A 16,968-nucleotide genomic window follows, 5' to 3' on the forward strand; every position below is an offset into this window, starting at 1 on the left:
TGTGCTTGGTTTAATTCTCCGCTAATAATTTTCCAACAAGGGGCTCTGTATTTTCCTTTTGCACTGGTCTTGACTGGAGGTACCTAGCCTTCTCTGGTGCCTAAATGTATCCTACTTCATGATCTACAAATGGTCCCTTGTCTACTGGTCCTTTAGATAACAAAATTCAGAACAACACGGGGAGGTAGTAAGTCCACTGAATGGGGAACATTTTAAAAGTTTTTATTTTCATTTACTTCTGAGATATCGTATCATGCTATATTGCCTTTCAAGGGGTCACAGACCCCTCTGAGAATCTAATAAAAGCTATGATCCATCCTCCCAGGAAAATACCTCTGCGTGTAAACTGTTGTATTTATGGGGATTCCTGGCCCTGGCACTAGAGGTACCACTATGAACTGGGACTGGGAGAAGAAGGGGTTCCAGTCCTGAGCTCTGAGCCAGAAATAACTAGGATACTGTATTGGCATTATTGCTGGGTTAAGCACAAGTGTGTCTTGCTGCTTTTTTTTCCTGCAGTCCCCAGTACTCTTGGGACCCTAACAGGCATGGCAGTCACAGACCAGGACTTGAGACAAAGAGAACAAATTGTTCAGAACTTGGTATGATTTTGAGAAATAAAATTCCCTGAATAAGTTATTTAATCTATCTAAACTTTGTTATCTCTAAATTGCTATGAGAAAATAGAGCTTTGTAAATTGCAAACACTTTTACTAGTTATATCTCAGAAATATATATATATATATATATATATATTAATTTCACAATCCCATTTTTTGAGTATCTGCTGTGTTCCAAGCCCTAAGAGAGCTAGAAATGTAAATAGATACAGTCCCCGAATTCAAGAAGCTTAAAATCTAGCATCAGAAACAAAACATTGTTTCCTGGTGCAAATAACAGAAAAGTGTGACTTAAAGCGGCTTGGACAATAAGGAAATATATTACTTCACGTAATAGGAAGTCCAGAATCAGGGCAGGCACTAGGATTGGTTGATTAAAGCTTTGATAATATCAAGAGCGCAGACTCTCTATTTCCTTTGTCAAGCTGAGAGCAAGGTGGCTGGAGCTGTTCTTGCAGGTCACATCCAGACATAACAATATCCAGAATCAGAAAGGACTGTTTCTTCCATGTCTCCTTCCAAGACATGAGGATTTTCCAAGAATATACCCAGCTGACTTCTCTTCTGTGTCGTTGGCCAGAAATGTGTCACAAGCCTACCCCTAAACCAATCACAGGTAAATGGGTGGGCTCATTCATTGGACTTCCAGTCATCTGGGGTGGAATGGATATTGGGGAGTCAACCATAATGTCTACTACAGACTCATAAATAAAGACAACATCAGATCACATTTGATAAGAGGTTCAAACTACTGAACTATGACATATCAGAGGAGGAAGAAATTAATTCCAGAAATTATTTTCATAAAAATATGGCCATGTTCAGAGAACATCCAAGAGCCCAGCTGATTATATAGTACAGCAAGGTGCCAAAAAGAAGATATAGTTGAGATTTTATTTGAGCCTGGATTTTGGAACCCTGAAATACCTGGGACTACTGCAGTTTCATTTGGTGAGAGTCATCACTTTTAAGAAGATTACTCTGGCATTAGTGCACAAAATAGATTACAATGGGTTTAAAACTGTCAAGTAGCCCACGAAGAAGAGGCAGGAAACCCAGATTCTAGATCTGGTGTGCCATTAATTCCATGGAGCAAGTCACATCCAACTCAGACATTCTCCGGCTCCAAACAATAGAATCTTTTGGATTGGTCCAAGTCAATAGTGAGAAACACCGAAATAGAAACGGCAGTGGGCATGGAAAGACTACACTGATTCTAGGGATATTTCTGAAGTAGAACTGCTAGATCTTAGAGCTGATTCAGGGATAGAGGAAGGGAGAGAAGTGTTGCTTTGTTTAAAGTAACAATTTGAAATTTCTAGGGCAGGTGGCTGGGAAGGAGTGATACTATTGATACAGCCAGACAAAGATGAATTTGAGGTGCTGATGGGACCTCACACAGAGAATTGTATTATAGATCTGGAGTTTATAAGGGAAATCAGAGCAAGGGACATATACTTGTGGATCAGCTAAACGGGATGATAGTCGAAGTCGAAAGTCAGAGGATGACCCGTGTGTCAAATTATTTGTGGAAAGGGCAAGAAAGATCAGGACCAAGAAAAAGCCGTGGGCTTTAGGGATTAGGAGGTCAATGGTGTTTTAGAGAAAACAATAGAATGATGGGCATGGGGTGGAAGTGGAGACAGTGTATGCAGACTACTACCTTGAAAGGTTTCAGAGTGATGAGAAAGAGAAATGAACAGTCATGTAGTAGCATAGCAAAGGGAAGCTTTGGGGGTTTGTATTGTTTTTATTATAGTATGGACAGAGGTGGATTTACTGTGTCACTTAAAATTTAGGGCCCCTTACACAGGCACAGGCCCCCTTCTGTATAAATATGAGCTTTGGGTTTTAAGTTGGTATTTGTAATTTTGTATTCTTTTTCTTGAAGAGAGCTCTCAAGATTGAATAAGCTTCAGGCCCTACAAAACCTGGATCTGCCCCTATGGAGAGAGCCATTTACAGGCAATGAAAACTGAAGACACAAGAGGGGAGATAAGGCGTAGAACTAGGTTCTGGTAGAGAAGCGAAAGGACGGGATAAGGAGCTACTCATAGAGAGGAATTCTCCCTCCAAGGAGGATGAGGGTGGGGGGGAGAACTGGGGAACACACAAAGAAGTGTTGAGTTAGATTGGAGGGTTGTTGAGAGACCTCATGCTGAATAAATTACCTTGAATATAGCAAGGCACGTTCAGGGATGGGCAAGACAGATAAATACAGAAGCCAGAGGACAACAGAGCGCTGACAAAAATGGGTTGAAAACTCTGACCATGGAGTCCCACCTGGATGCACATGAAGGACCATGAGAAGAAGGTGGGCTTGAGAGTCTGGAAGTCTCCAGGGAGACAGAGCAAGTTCAGTATGAAAGAAGGAGTGGGAGAAATCACAACGTGTACAGAATTGCAAACTTCAAGAACCTGAATGTGGAATAATGCCCAGTGACAGCATATTCCATGCTACTCTGTTTCAACATACCCTGTAGGGCTACTCTCAAATGCCTTTATCCTTTTTCAAGCCTTCCCTAGTCCTCTAAAATGAATTTAATCTGTCCTTTTCTCCAATTTCCCAGTACCTTGCCTGTTCCGGCACTTATTTCATTGGTTTTGCCTTGGTTATGACTAGCTAGTTTTAGGTTTGTCTCCTCTACTAGATTATAAACTTCTTGTCTTAGTCGTCTTCATATCTGTAGCACTTAGCCCAATCCTTGGGACATAGAAAGCACCCAATAAGTAATCACAGAGTGAACATAGCCTACTGGAAGTGAAAGCCACGTAACGTCTTCAATTAAAGAGACTGCAAGTAAATTGTGAGAGAAGTGATGTAGTTTCAGTGAAATCTCAGGGAAGCTGTGAGGACCTCTCTCCCTCTCTCCCTGTCCGAAGAGTGCACACATCAGCATGTGGCCGCATATGCCCAAACCACAGGGCTCCCCACGAGGCACAGGAAACGGGGCCCATCCCTGTTGAAATGAACAAATGACTCATTATTCTGCTGCAGCCAACTCAGCCAGAAACTGTTCTAAGCTGAAATTTTCACAAGTTTGGGCTCTGGCTTATAATAAAACTCCTATCTTTGATTTCACTTTTAGTTACCGATGCCCATCTCTTGCCTGTATTGTAAGGGGCTTTCATCAAGGTGCAAACACGCTTAAATTGTATGAATTTGAAGTAGATATGCATATGAATATTATTCTGGGGAGAAAGTCGAAAGCAGCACTATCCTGTAGAACGTTCTGTAGTGATGGAAGTGTTCTGTATTTGCACTGTCCGCCATTGGGCACTTGAAAAGTGATTAATGTGACTGAAGAACTGAAATTTACTTTTATTTAATTGTAATTAATTTAAATTTAAATAGCCACACAACACACATGGCTAGTGGCTACCATATTGGACAGCACAGCACTAGGTTATTCTATAATACCGCATATTAGCTCAGTCTAGCACTTTTTAAAAAATGTCTGTCCTTCCTTACTCCTTGAAAGCAGCAACCATCTGTTGCTAATTACCATATCTTCAGTGCCTGACAGACTCAGTGTTTAATAAATGCTAAATGAAGACCAAATTTCACATTTTCTCTGAACTTAGTTTTCTTATTTCTAACATAAAGACAGTGTGCACTAAGATTTCTTCTAGCTCAAAAAACAAAAACAAAAAACCCTAAGACTCTAGTAAGCAAATATTCACTCATTCAACAAGTATCTATTGAAGTAGCCAAGTTACTCCATCATTGTAGCAACCTGAGGAAACTATCATTACACTCCCAAACAACTGAATTTCAGAAAAGGGAAGTAATTTGCCCAAGATCATGCAGCAAGTAACTGACCAAGTCAGAATTTGAACCCAGGTCGGTCTAGCCGTTTCCACTACAATCCTGCTTCTATATAAATTATAAATATAAATTTAGATAAATATAAAATAGCAAATAACTTAGCATTGAGAGGGCAGGGCAGCACAGAAACTTCACTGGAGTGAGATATAAATCTTCCTGTTAGGAAGATAACAGGTTCTACAGACAGATTCTTGATTGCTGAGTGAGGGCTGCCAGCTCCTTCAGGAAGACCACCTGGTCTATTGAGAAGGGGTACATGCTCCTCCAGAGAGGCTACTTAATACAGTGGGAGGAACTCCCGACCCCTGATGCTGAGGAAAGGAGACAGGAGGGAAATCAGCCTGAGGTTTATTATTTCAGAGCATTATCTCCCCTCCGTTATCAGCATATGAAAGATTCAAATAAAAAGATTCCCTCCTCCTCCCTGGTGGCGCAGTGGTTGAGAGTCCGCCTGCCGATGCAGGGGATACGGGTTCGTGCCCCGGTCTGGGAGGATCCCATATGCCGCGGAGCGGCTGGGCCCGTGAGCCATGGCCGCTGAGCCTGCGCGTCCGGAGCCTGTGCTCCGCAACGGGAGAGGCCACAACAGTGAGAGGCCCGCGTACAGCAAAAAAAAAAAAAAAAAAAAAAAAGATTCCCTCCTTATCCCATCCACTTGGGAATTTTGTCACATTCTTACAAAATGTTCTTTTGGAATGTTTAAGGATAATGAGTGAGAACATCTTTCTAGACCTAGGCATAATATACCTTCGACCCAGTAATTTTTCAAATCTAAGCATTTATCCTAAAGAGCGACTTGAGCATGTACGTCAAGATTTAGTTACCAAAGGGAATGTTCCTAAACGCATCAAACATTTATGAGCCAATTGGAGAAATCTGAACATAAAATATTTGCTGATATTATGGAATTATTGTTTAAGGTTTTTGGTGTGGCAATACTATTGTTATTACTATTCTATTTTTCAAATGAGAGTTATCTTTTGGAGCTACTTATTGATGAAATAAAAAACAAAAATTTGGTTAAAATATTTATTCCAGCTCTTTTTATAATAGTAAAATATAAGGAAGGACCCGGTGCTTAGAATTGGATGTACCAATATAAGTTTTTGTCTGTCCTCACAATGGAATAACGTGCAGCCATTAAAATCAAGTTGTGTTTATATATCTGGAAGGATATACCAAAATGTTAACAGTGGTCAATTCTCTTGAAAAGTGGCACGTAGGCAACTATAGCTCATTCCCCTCCAGGGAACTCTGAGAACAGTACAGAATATGCCTCAAAGTTGTCCCAACCATGAGGGAAGATGCTGGTGTATTCATTCACCAACTCCCCGTTCGCTATTGGTCATGGGCTGAGTACACTGTGCGTGACAGAACATGCCCCCCACGATAGAACATTGCATATGATCACAGATTTCTTTTTTTTTTAGTTATTTCTGAGATATACATTTTAAAGTAATAACTAGAATTATGCCTTATGACATTATACCAGAACATATAAGATTTTTAGAAATTTCATGTAATGTCTGAAACATTTATATTAACATATTTACATACAAATAACCCAAAGAAAGTTTAGTATTAGTTGGGTTTTTTTGTTTGTTTTTTTGTACTGCAGGTTCTTATCAGTCATCGATTTTATACACATCAGTGTATACATGTCAATCCCAATCGCCCAATTCACAACGTTTGTTCTCTACATCTGTGTCTCAACTTCTGCCCTGCAAACTGGTTCACCTGTACCATTTTTCTAGGTTCCACATACATGGTTAATATACTATATTTGTTTTTCTTTCTGACTTACTTCACTCTGTATGACAGTCTCTAGATCCATCCATGTCTCAACAAATGACTCAACTTCGTTCCTTTTTATGGCTGAGTGATATTCCATTGTATATATGTACCACATCTTCTTTATCCATTCGTCTGTTGATGGGCATTTAGCTTGCTTCCATGACCTGGCTATTGTAAATAGTGCTGCAGTGAACACTGGGGTGCATGTGTCTTTTTGAATTATGATTTTCTCTGGTTATATGCCCAGTAGTTGGATTGCTGGATCATATGGTAATTCTATTTTTAGGGGGGTTTTTTTTAGGTTTTTTTTTTTTTTTTTTTTTGCGGTATGCAGGCCTCTCTCACTGTTGTGGCCACTCCCGTTGCGGAGCACAGGCTCCGTACACGCAGGCTCAGTGGCCATGGCTCACAGGCCTAGCCGCTCCGTGACATGTGGGATCTTCCTGGACCAGGGCACAAACCCGTGTACCCTGCATCGGCAGGCGGACTCTCAACCACTGCGCCACCAGGGAAGCCTTATTTTTAGTTTTTTAAGGAATCTCCATACTGTTCTCCATAGTGGCTGTATCAAATTACATTCCCACCAACAGTGCAAGAGTGTTCCCTTTTCTCCACACCCTCTCCAGCATTTGTTGTTTGTAGATTTTCTGATGATGCCCATTCGAACTGGTGTGAGGTGATACCTCTTTGTAGTTTTGATTTGCATTTCTCTAATAATTACTGATGTTGAGCAGCTTTTCATGTGCTTCTTGGCCATCTGTATGTCTTCTTTGGAGAAATGTCTATTTAGGTCTTCTGCCCATTTTTGGATTGTGTTGTTTATTTCTTTAATATGGAGCTGCATGAGCTGTTTATATATTTTGGAGATTACTCCCTTGTCCACTGATTCGTCTGCGAATATTTTCTCCCATTCTGAGGGTTGTCTTTTCGCCATGTTTATGGTTTCCTTTGCTGTGCAAAGGCTTTGAAGTTTAATTAGGTCCCATTTGTTTATTTTTGTTTTTATTTCCATTACTCTAGGAGGTGGATCATAAAAGATCTTGCTGTGATTTATGTCAAAGAGTGTTCTTTCTATGTTTTCCTCTAAGAGTTTTATAGTGTCCGGTCTTACATTTGTCTTGAATCCATTTGGAGTTTATTTTTGTGTATGGTGTTAGGGAGTGTTCTAATTTCATTCTTTACATGTAGCTGTCCAGTTTTCCCAGCACCATTTATTGAAGAGACTGTTTTTTCTCCATTGTATATCTTTGCCTCTTTTATCACAGATAAGTTGACCATAGGTGCGTGGGTTTATTTCTGGGCTTTCTTTCTTGTTCCATTGATCTATGTTTCTGTTTTTGTGCCAGTACCATATTGTCTTGATTACTGTAGCTTTGTAGTATCGTCTGAAGTAAGGGAGTCTGATTCCTCCAGCTCTGTTTTTTTCCCTCAAGACTGCTTTGGCTATTTGGGGTTCTTTTGTGTCTCCATACAAATTTTAAGATGATTTGTTCTAGTTCTGTAAAAAAAATAGCATTGGTAATTTGATAGGGATTGCATTGAATATGTAGATTGCTTTGGGTAGTATATTCATTTTCAAGATATTGATTCTTCCAATCCAAGAACATGGTATATAACTCCATCTGTTGGTATCATCTTTAATCTCTTTCACCAGTGTCTTCTAGTTTTCTGCATACAGGTCTTTTGTTTCCCTAGGTAGGTTTATTCCTAGGTATTTTATTCTTTTTGTTGCAATAGTAAATGGGAGTGTTTCCCTAATTTCTCTTTCAGATTTTTCATCATTAGTGTATAGGAATGCAAGAGATTTCTGTGCATTATTTTGTATCCTGCAACTTTACCAAATTCATTGATTAGCTCTAGTAGTTTTCTGGCAGCATTTTTAGGATTCTCTATGTATAGTATCATGTCATCTGCAAACAGTGACAGTTTTACTTCTTCTTTTCCAATTTGTATTCCTTCTATTTCATTTTCTTCTCTGATTGCTGTGGCTAGGACTTCCAAAACTATGTTGAATAATAGTGGTGAGAGTGGACATCCTTGTCTCGTTCCTGATCTTAAAGGAAATGCTTTCAGTTTTTCACCATTGAGAATGATGTTTGCTGTGGGTTTGTCATATATGGCCTTTATTATGTTGAGGTAAGTTCCCTCTATGCCCACTTTCTGGAGAGTTTTTATCATAAATGGGTGTTGAATTTTGTCAAAAGCTTATTCTGCATCTATTGAGACAATTATGTGGTTTTTATTCTTCAATTTGTTAATGTGGTGTATCACATTGATTGATTTGCGTATAATGAAGAATCCTTGCATCCCTGGGATAAATCCCACTTGATCATGGTGTATGATCCTTTTAATGTGTTGTTGGATTCTGTTTGCTAGTATTTTGTTGAGGATTTTTGCATCTATATTCATCAGTGATATTGGTCTGTAATTTTCCTTTTCTGTAGTATCTTTGTCTGGTTTTTGTATCAGGGTGATGTTGGTCTCATAGAATGAGTTTGGGAGTGTTCCTTCTTCTGAAATTTTTTGGAAGAGTTTGAGAAGGATGGGTGTTAGCTCTTCTCTAAATGTTTGATAGACTTCACCTGTGAAGCCATCTGGTCCAGGACTTTTGTTTGTTGGAAGATTTTAAATCACAGTTTCAATTCATTACTTGTGATTGGTCTGTTCATATTTCTGTTTCTTCCTGGTTCAGTCTTAGAAGGTTACACCTTTCTAAGGATTTGTCCGTTTCTTCCAGGTTGTCCATTTTATTGGCAGAGAGTTGCTTGTAGTAGTCTCTTAGGATGCTTTGTATTTCTGCGATGTCTGTTGTAACTTCTCCTTTTTCATTTCTAAGTTTATTGATTTGAGTCCTCTCCCTCTTTTTCTTGATGAGTCTGGTTAATGGTTTATCAATTTTGTTTATCTTCTCAAAGAACCAGCTTTTAGTTTTATGGATCTTTGCTACTGTTTTCTTTGTTTCTATTTCATTTATTTCTGCTCTGATCTTTATAATTTCTTTCCTTCTACTAAATTTGGGTTTTGTTTGTTCTTCTTTCTCTAGTTCCTTTAGGTGTAAGGTTAGATTGTTTACTTGAGATTTTTCTTGTTTCTTGAGGTAGGCTCATATAGCTATAAACTTCCCTCTTAGAACTGCTTTTGCTGCATCCCATAGATTTTGGATCGTCGTGTTTTCATTGTCATTTGTCTCTAGGTATTTTTTGATTTCCTCTTTGATTTCTTCAGTGATCTCTTGGTTCTTTAGTAACCTATTGTCTAGCCTCTATGTGTTTGTGTTTTTTACGTTTTTTTCCCTGTAATTCTTTTTTTTTTTTTTTTTTTTTTGCAGTACGCGGGCCTCTCACTGTTGTGGCCTCTGCCGCTGCAGAGCACAGGCTCAGGATGCGCAGGCTCAGCGGCCATGGCTCATGGACCCAGCCACTCTGCGGCATGCGGGATCCTCCCAGACCGGGGCACGAACCCACGTCCCCTGCATCGGCAGGCAGACTCTCAACCACTGCGCCACCAGGGAAGCTCCCCTTTAATTCATTTCTAATCTCATAGCATTGTGGTCAGAAAAGATGCTTGATATGATTTCTGTCTTCTTAAATTTACTGAGGCTTAATTTGTGACCCAAGATGTGATCTATCCTGGAGAATGTTCCGTGCGCACTTGAGAAGGAAGTGTAATTGACTGTTTTGGGATGGAATGTCCTGTAAATATCAATTAAATCTATCTGGTCTATTGTGTCATTTAAAGCTTCTGTTTCCTTATTTATTTTCATTTTGGATGATCTGTCCATTGGTGTAAGTGAGGTGTTAAAGTCCCCCACTATTACTGTGTTACTGTTGATTTCCTCTTTTATAGCTGTTAGCAGTTGCCTTATGTATTGAGGTGCTCCTATGTTGGGTGCATATATTTTTATAATTGTTATATCTTCTTCTTGGATTGATCCCTTGATCATTATGTAGTGTCCTTCCTTGTCTCTTGCAACATTCTTTATTTTAAAGTCTATTTTATCTGATATGAGTATAGCTACTCCAGCTTTCTTTTGATTTCCATTTGCATGGAATATCTTTTTCCATCCCCTCACTTTCAGTCTGTATGTGTCCCTAGGTCTGAAGTGGGTCTCTTGTAGACAGCATATAGATGGGTGTTGTTTTTGTATCCATTCAGCAAGCCTGTGTCTTTTGGTTGGAGCATTTAATCCATTCACATTTAAGGTAATTGTTGATATGTATGTTCCTATGACCATTTTCTTAATTGTTTTGGGTTTGTTTTTGTAGATCCTTTTCTTCTCTTGTGTTTCCCACTTAGAGAAGTTCCTTTAGCATTTGTTGTAGAGCTGGTTTGGTGGTGCTGAATTCTCTTAGCTTTTGCTTGTCTGTAAAGCTTTTGATTTCTCCATCTAATCTGAATGAGATCCTTGCCAGGTAGAGTAATCTTGGTTATAGTTTCTTCCCTTTTATCACTTTAAGTATGTTATGCTACTCCCTTCTGGCTTGTAGAGTTTCTGCTGAGAAATCAGTTGTTAACCTTATGGGAGTTCCCTTGTATGTTATTTTTCATTTTTCCCTTGCTATTTTCAATAATTTTTCTTTGTCTTTAATTTTTGCCAATTTGATTACTATGTGTCTCGGCATGTTTCTCCTTGGGTTTATCCTGTATGGGACTCACTGTGCTTCCTGGACTTGGGTGGCTATTTCCTTTCCCATGTTAGGGAAGTTTTTGACTATAATCTCTTCAAATATTTTCTCTGGTCCTTTCTCTCTCTCTTCTCCTTCTGGGACCCCTATAATGTGAATGTTGTTGCATTTAATGTTGTCCCAGAGGTCTCTTAGCCTGTCTTCATTACTTTTCATCCTTTTTTTTTTTTTCTTTATTCTGTTGTGTAGCAGTGAATTCCACCATTCTGTCCTCCTGGTCACTTATCCATTCTTCTGCCTCAGTTATTCTGCTATTGATTCCTTCTAGTGTATTTTTCATTTCAGTTATTGTGTTGTTCATCTGTGTTTGTTTGTTCTTTAATTTTTCTAGGTCTTTGTTAAGCATTTCTCGCATCTTCTCGATCTTTGCCTCCGTTGTTTTTCCGAGGTTCTGGATCATCTTCACTATCATTATTCTGAATTCTTTTTCTGGGAGGTTGCCTATCTCCACTTCATTTAGTTGTTTTTCTGGGTTTTTTCTTGTTCCTTCATCTGGTACATAGCCCTCTGCCTTTTCATCTTGTCTATCTTTCTGTGACTGTGGTTTTTGTTCCACAGGCTGCAGGATTGTAGTTCTTCTTGCTTCTGCTCTCTGCCCTCTGGTGGATGAGGCTATCTAAGAGGTTTGATGGGGGGGACTGGTGGTGGGTAGAGCTGACTGTTGCTCTGGTGGGCATAGCTCAGTCACAGATTTCTTAACTTTGGATATTTGTGTTCTCTCTGTGACAGACCACAGTTGTCCATGCCTGCCCCACCCTAACATCCCCCCCCCATTCTCCTCTTTCAAAATAAGAATTTAAATTGGACATAGGGCTACCTAACCAGAGATGTCTTTTCCAACTTTCTTTGCAGATAACTGTGGCCAAATAGCCTAGTTATGGACCATGGCGTGTGGCTGGAAGGATGTACACTACTTCCAAGTCTTGCCCTTAAAAGGATGGGCCAGACACTCTACTACTCCCCCACCCCCACTCCCCACTTCCCTCTGGAGGGGATGCTAAGACCAGAACAGCCAACCTGGACTCAGTGACAGAAACCACATGTTAATGATGGAGGAGCCACCCTTCCAGCTCTTGAAGGTATCTCCTGATTGTTATGTAAGAGACAAACTTCCTTCTAGTTTAAACATTATATTTTGGGGTCTCTTTATTTATACCAGCTTAGTCTGTACCCTAACCAAAATAATTCCTTTCTCTCAGAACTTTAATTTTTCCTTTTTAGCCTTATCTTATCCCTCTTACTGGATAATGTCTATTAGTATGATTCCTTACCTCCTTCCTGGCAAGAGGCAAGTAATTAAAAAAAATAAAGAACAACTAAACCCCTGTGATATTTGCCATATCCATGGCTGCCAATCATGCTTTAAATCATCTTTTTATATTTGGGAAAGTTTTGTCAAAGATAAATACAGCTGCACGTGAGGAAAAGTGATCGAAACAGATTTTATTCAGTAACTACTGACAGCACAGGAAATACTGGGCTCTGATTTGTACAGAGGTGACAGCGCATTTTTAAAGGAGAAGGGGGGCTTCCCTAGTGGCGCAGTGGTTGGGAGTCTGCCTGCCGGTGTGGGGGACACGGGTTCATGCCCGGGTCCGGGAGGATCCCACATGCCGCGAGTGGCTGGGCCCGTGGGCCATGGCCACTGGGCCTGTGCGTCCGGAGCCTGTGCTCCACAACGGGAGAGGCCACAGCGGTGAGAGGCCCACGTACCGCAAAAAAAAAAATTAAAAAATAAAAAAAAATAAAAGGAGATGGAAGGAGCAGGGAGGGGGAGAAAGAGGGAACTCAAGTAGAAAGTTACAAAGGGTTGCCAGGTGTACATGTGACTAGCCCAGCTGTGTCTGATAGCTGGTAATTATGGAAGTTAGGATTCTCTCCTCCCACACAGACTGGGAGACAGAGGCCCTATCCCTCTTGATGATAACATTTTAGAGGAATTGTTTTCAGGTTCTTGAAAAAGACACTCCTGACTTGTAGGAGATACATAAACATCTGGAGGGGACAGAAAAAGGATTCATAATTGCAAGTCCTTTCTGATAAATGCTCTAAGAAAGGGAGATCAGATGCCTTTCCTCAGGTGTTGGCTAGAACAGACCATAAATTCCTTTGACAGCCCTAAGCTTTTCCAGACAGGCATTCGGGAGGTGGCTGGGTTGTCCCAGGCATGCAGCCTTAGGCTGCTAGAAGCCATGTTTTTGCAGTTCTCAGTTCCCACATTATGAATCCCACCACCTCAATGTAGGAGTCAGAACTCACAGCTCCAGACTCCCTCGCAGCTAGGTTGCAGGTGCTTGACAAAGTTTCTAACATATTCTTGGATGGTAACATGTGAGTAACATGACGAGGAGGCCAGACTCAGGGAAAATGATCTTCAAGTAAGCACAGTAGTGAAGATGTTGGGATTTGGTGGCAGCAAGGCTGATGTCTCTGAGGGGTTGTGTAAGACTGGGTCTGAGAGCGTATAAATATTGCATATGGAATTGCTTGCTGCTCCTCAAGACAACTGCCACCACCAGGATGAAAGACTGCTGCTGGGGGGATGCTGACAGTAACAGGAAGCAAAAACAAGGAAAGCACAGATCCCTCCTCCCTTCTCCAACCTTTCAGATGCCTTCAAGCAACTCCTACCACCCAGTACGCAAAAGAGGAATATAGTCTGTAGCCCCAATACCCCAAGCAGAGTATAGAAGGGTGGGTTTGAAACAGAGAAACAATAGCTTAATAATCAGCAATGATCATAAAAACAAAGGTGTTATATGTTCTTAGAGGTACATTATTTCTTGCAATGGAATAGACCCTTTGGTTATTTCCTTTATTTGTCTCTTTTCTTCTTGTCTTCTTCTCTCTTCCTAAATGATCTCCTCCATGGCTTCAATTACAGTCTCTATGACATTATCCCCAAATTTCTATTTCCAAGGCAGACCTCTTGTCTGCACTGCAGTCCTATATATTTGATTGCCTTCTCAGTATCTTCTCCTTTTGTCTCCCAGGCCCCTCAAACTTAACACATCCAAACTCTTGGTCTTTCCCTGGAGGCTGCTCCTCCTGCAGCATCCCCTAGTTCCATGAATACACCACCATTTCCCCATTTCTTCTTTTTTTTTTTTTTTTTTGGCCACACTGGGTGGCATGCAGGATCTTAGTTCCTTGACCAGGGATTGAACCTGTGCCCCCTGCATTGGGAGTGTGGAGTCTTAACCACTGGATTGCCAGGGAATTCCTACCATTTCCCCATTTCATGCTAACACCTGAGAGCTACTCTTGATACCTCCCCTCTTCCCTCATTTTTCACATCTATTTAGTACCAAGTTCTGTGGGTGTACCTCCTCATTAGTTTTGAATGTCTTCTTCACTTCTCTCCACGTCTACTATCCCTGCCCTGGCCCAAGCCACCATCTTCTCTCACCTGAGCTGTTGCAGTAACCTCATAGTTAATTCCCTGCATCTACTTTTGCTCCCCACAAGTGCAGTCTTCTCAGTGATCTTTTAAAAATCTGATCATAACTCTTCTAGGTTTAAAACCCTTCACTGGTTTCCCGTTACTCTTAGGATGAAGTCTAGAATCCTGACGATGGCTTGCAGTCTGCCTACCTTCCCAAACCATTTTACAGCCCTCTCCTTCTGACCATTTATATACTAGGCCATGAATCTGTTTTCGGTTATTTCAAAGTACCATCTCTGTCCTGTGTCAGGACCTTTGTACATGTCTTTCCCTCTGTCCAGTTTTCTCTTCCCATCTCCTAGACCCTTTACCTCACTATCTTCTACTAATCCTTCAAGTCTCTGCTTAAATGTCACTTCCTCAGGGAAGCCTTCCCAGATCTAACTTCCGTCACTGTCGCCTGGGCTAGGTAAGGCCTGCTTTTATGAGCTCTAATAGTACCCTCAAATTCTTTGTGGTGTTCATCACCCCTATAATTGTTTATTTATGTAATTATAAATAATTATATAATATGTAATATGTCTTCTCACTACACTTAAAGTCCATGAGGACAATGTCTGTCTTGTTCACTGCTATAGTCCAAGCACATATCATTTATCTATCCCAGCATATATATCACAGTGTCAGGCACATAGTACTACACAGTAAATATTTGATGAATAAATGAGTGAGTGATAAGAAAGCTACTTTAAGAAGCGGCATAGGGTAGTAGAAATCACACTGAACTAATAGCCACAAGACCTGGGTTCTACCCTTGGTTTCATCATTTCCCAGGCAATTTTCAGCGATTATAAATTTCATTGAGTTTCAGTGTCCTACTCTTTAAAACAAAGAGATAATGAACGGTCTCTGAGATTTCTTCAGTTTCCAAATGCAGTATTACTTTTTAGTGATGACTCCAGTGGCCACATGAAAGGGTGTCACTATGTTGACTGCAGTTCTGGAAAAGAAGAGCAGTATCTTTCCCCAGGTTTCTAGATTCACCTTTCCCAGGTCCTCCCCATCTCACCTCTCTTGGCTTGATTACAGAGTAAATATCCCTGTCATCACCACCAAACCAACAGCTGACCCATCTGTTTGGCAGATTAAGAAATAAGAGAAGAAGTTAAGGTATGTCAGGCTTCTAGCAAAGACTGGGAACTGGTTCCCCTGAAAACAACTTTTTCTCTTGGGCTTGAGAATTAGAGAGTCAATTTATTTATTTTTCTTTGAATTTTATTTTATTTTATCTTTAATACAGCAGGTTCTTAGTAGTTATCTGTTTTATACATATTAGTGTATATATGTCAATCCCAACCTCCCAATTCATAACCCCCCACCACTTTCCCCCCTTGGTGTCCATACGTTTGTTCTTTGCATCTGTGTCTCTATTTCTGTCTTCCCTTGAAAACCGGTTCACCTGTACCATTTTTCTAGGTTCCACATATATGCGTTAATATACGATATTTGTTTTTCTCTTTCTGACTTACTTCACTCTGTATCCACGTCTCTACAAATGATCCAGTTTCGTTCCTTTTTAAGGCTGAGTAATATTCCATTGTATATACGTACCACAACTTCTTTATCCATTCGTCTGTCAATGGGCATTTAGGTTGCTTCCATGACCTGGCTACTGTAAATAGAGCTGCAATAAACATTATGGTACATGACTCTTTTTGAACTATGGTTTTCTCTGGGTATATGCCCAGTAGTGGGATTGCTGGGTCATATGGTAATTCTATTTGTAGTTTTTTAAGGAACCTCCATACTGTTCTCCATAGTGGCTGTATCAGTTTACATTCCCACCAACAGTGCACGAGGGTTCCCTTTTCTCCACACCCTCTCCAGCATTTGTTGTTTGTAGATTTTCTGATGATGCCCATTCTAACTGGTGTGAGGTGATACCTCATTGTAGTTTTGATTTGCATTTAGAGAGTCAATTTAGTAAAAGTACCTGAACTTTCCCATACCCATAGCTCTCAGTGACACTTCCACGTGGGAAAGGCTGCTCCACGGGGAGTGTGGAATGGTGCTGAAGGCAGAAGCAGCACAAACCTCGGGTTCATTCACAACAGGCTCCGGGATGGGTTTGGGCCTGCTTGCATGTGGGTGTGTCAGGCATTCTGGGAATTCATGTCAAACAAAATCACTTCTCTACAACAGGAAGGTCTGAATCACAAGACACAGACAAGTTGTCCGGTTATCCCCACCCTGCTCCTTGAACTATTCCTTCCCTGCCCCGCAGCCCACACCAGGGATCCGTGCACTCTCTGTGTGAGTGGTACCAGGCTCTAGCCAGAAAGAGCAGGTTCAGAACGGCACCCCGACCTCCCTGCCCCCCGGCTATTCTCAGTCACCAACCATGCAGTTTGGGGTTTAAAAGGCCTCTCAGGAGCAAAGCAATTATATCCAGAACTGCAAGAAGCATTTGCCCCCAGAGATTCTGTGGCCCAATTGCATTATAATACACCTATTTGAGCTCTGCCATCCAGGGCTCTCCTCCCACATTCAGGAAGTTAAGGAGGAAATGTGTGAAAAAGATCACCCTGCAAACAAAAATATCACATTTCCACAAAATCTGAGCTGTAATAGGCTTCCTCAGAGAATCATACTTAA

This window comes from Mesoplodon mirus (genome assembly GCF_964341445.2).
Source record: "Mesoplodon mirus genome assembly, chromosome: 4".
Lineage (NCBI taxonomy): Eukaryota > Metazoa > Chordata > Mammalia > Artiodactyla > Ziphiidae > Mesoplodon > Mesoplodon mirus.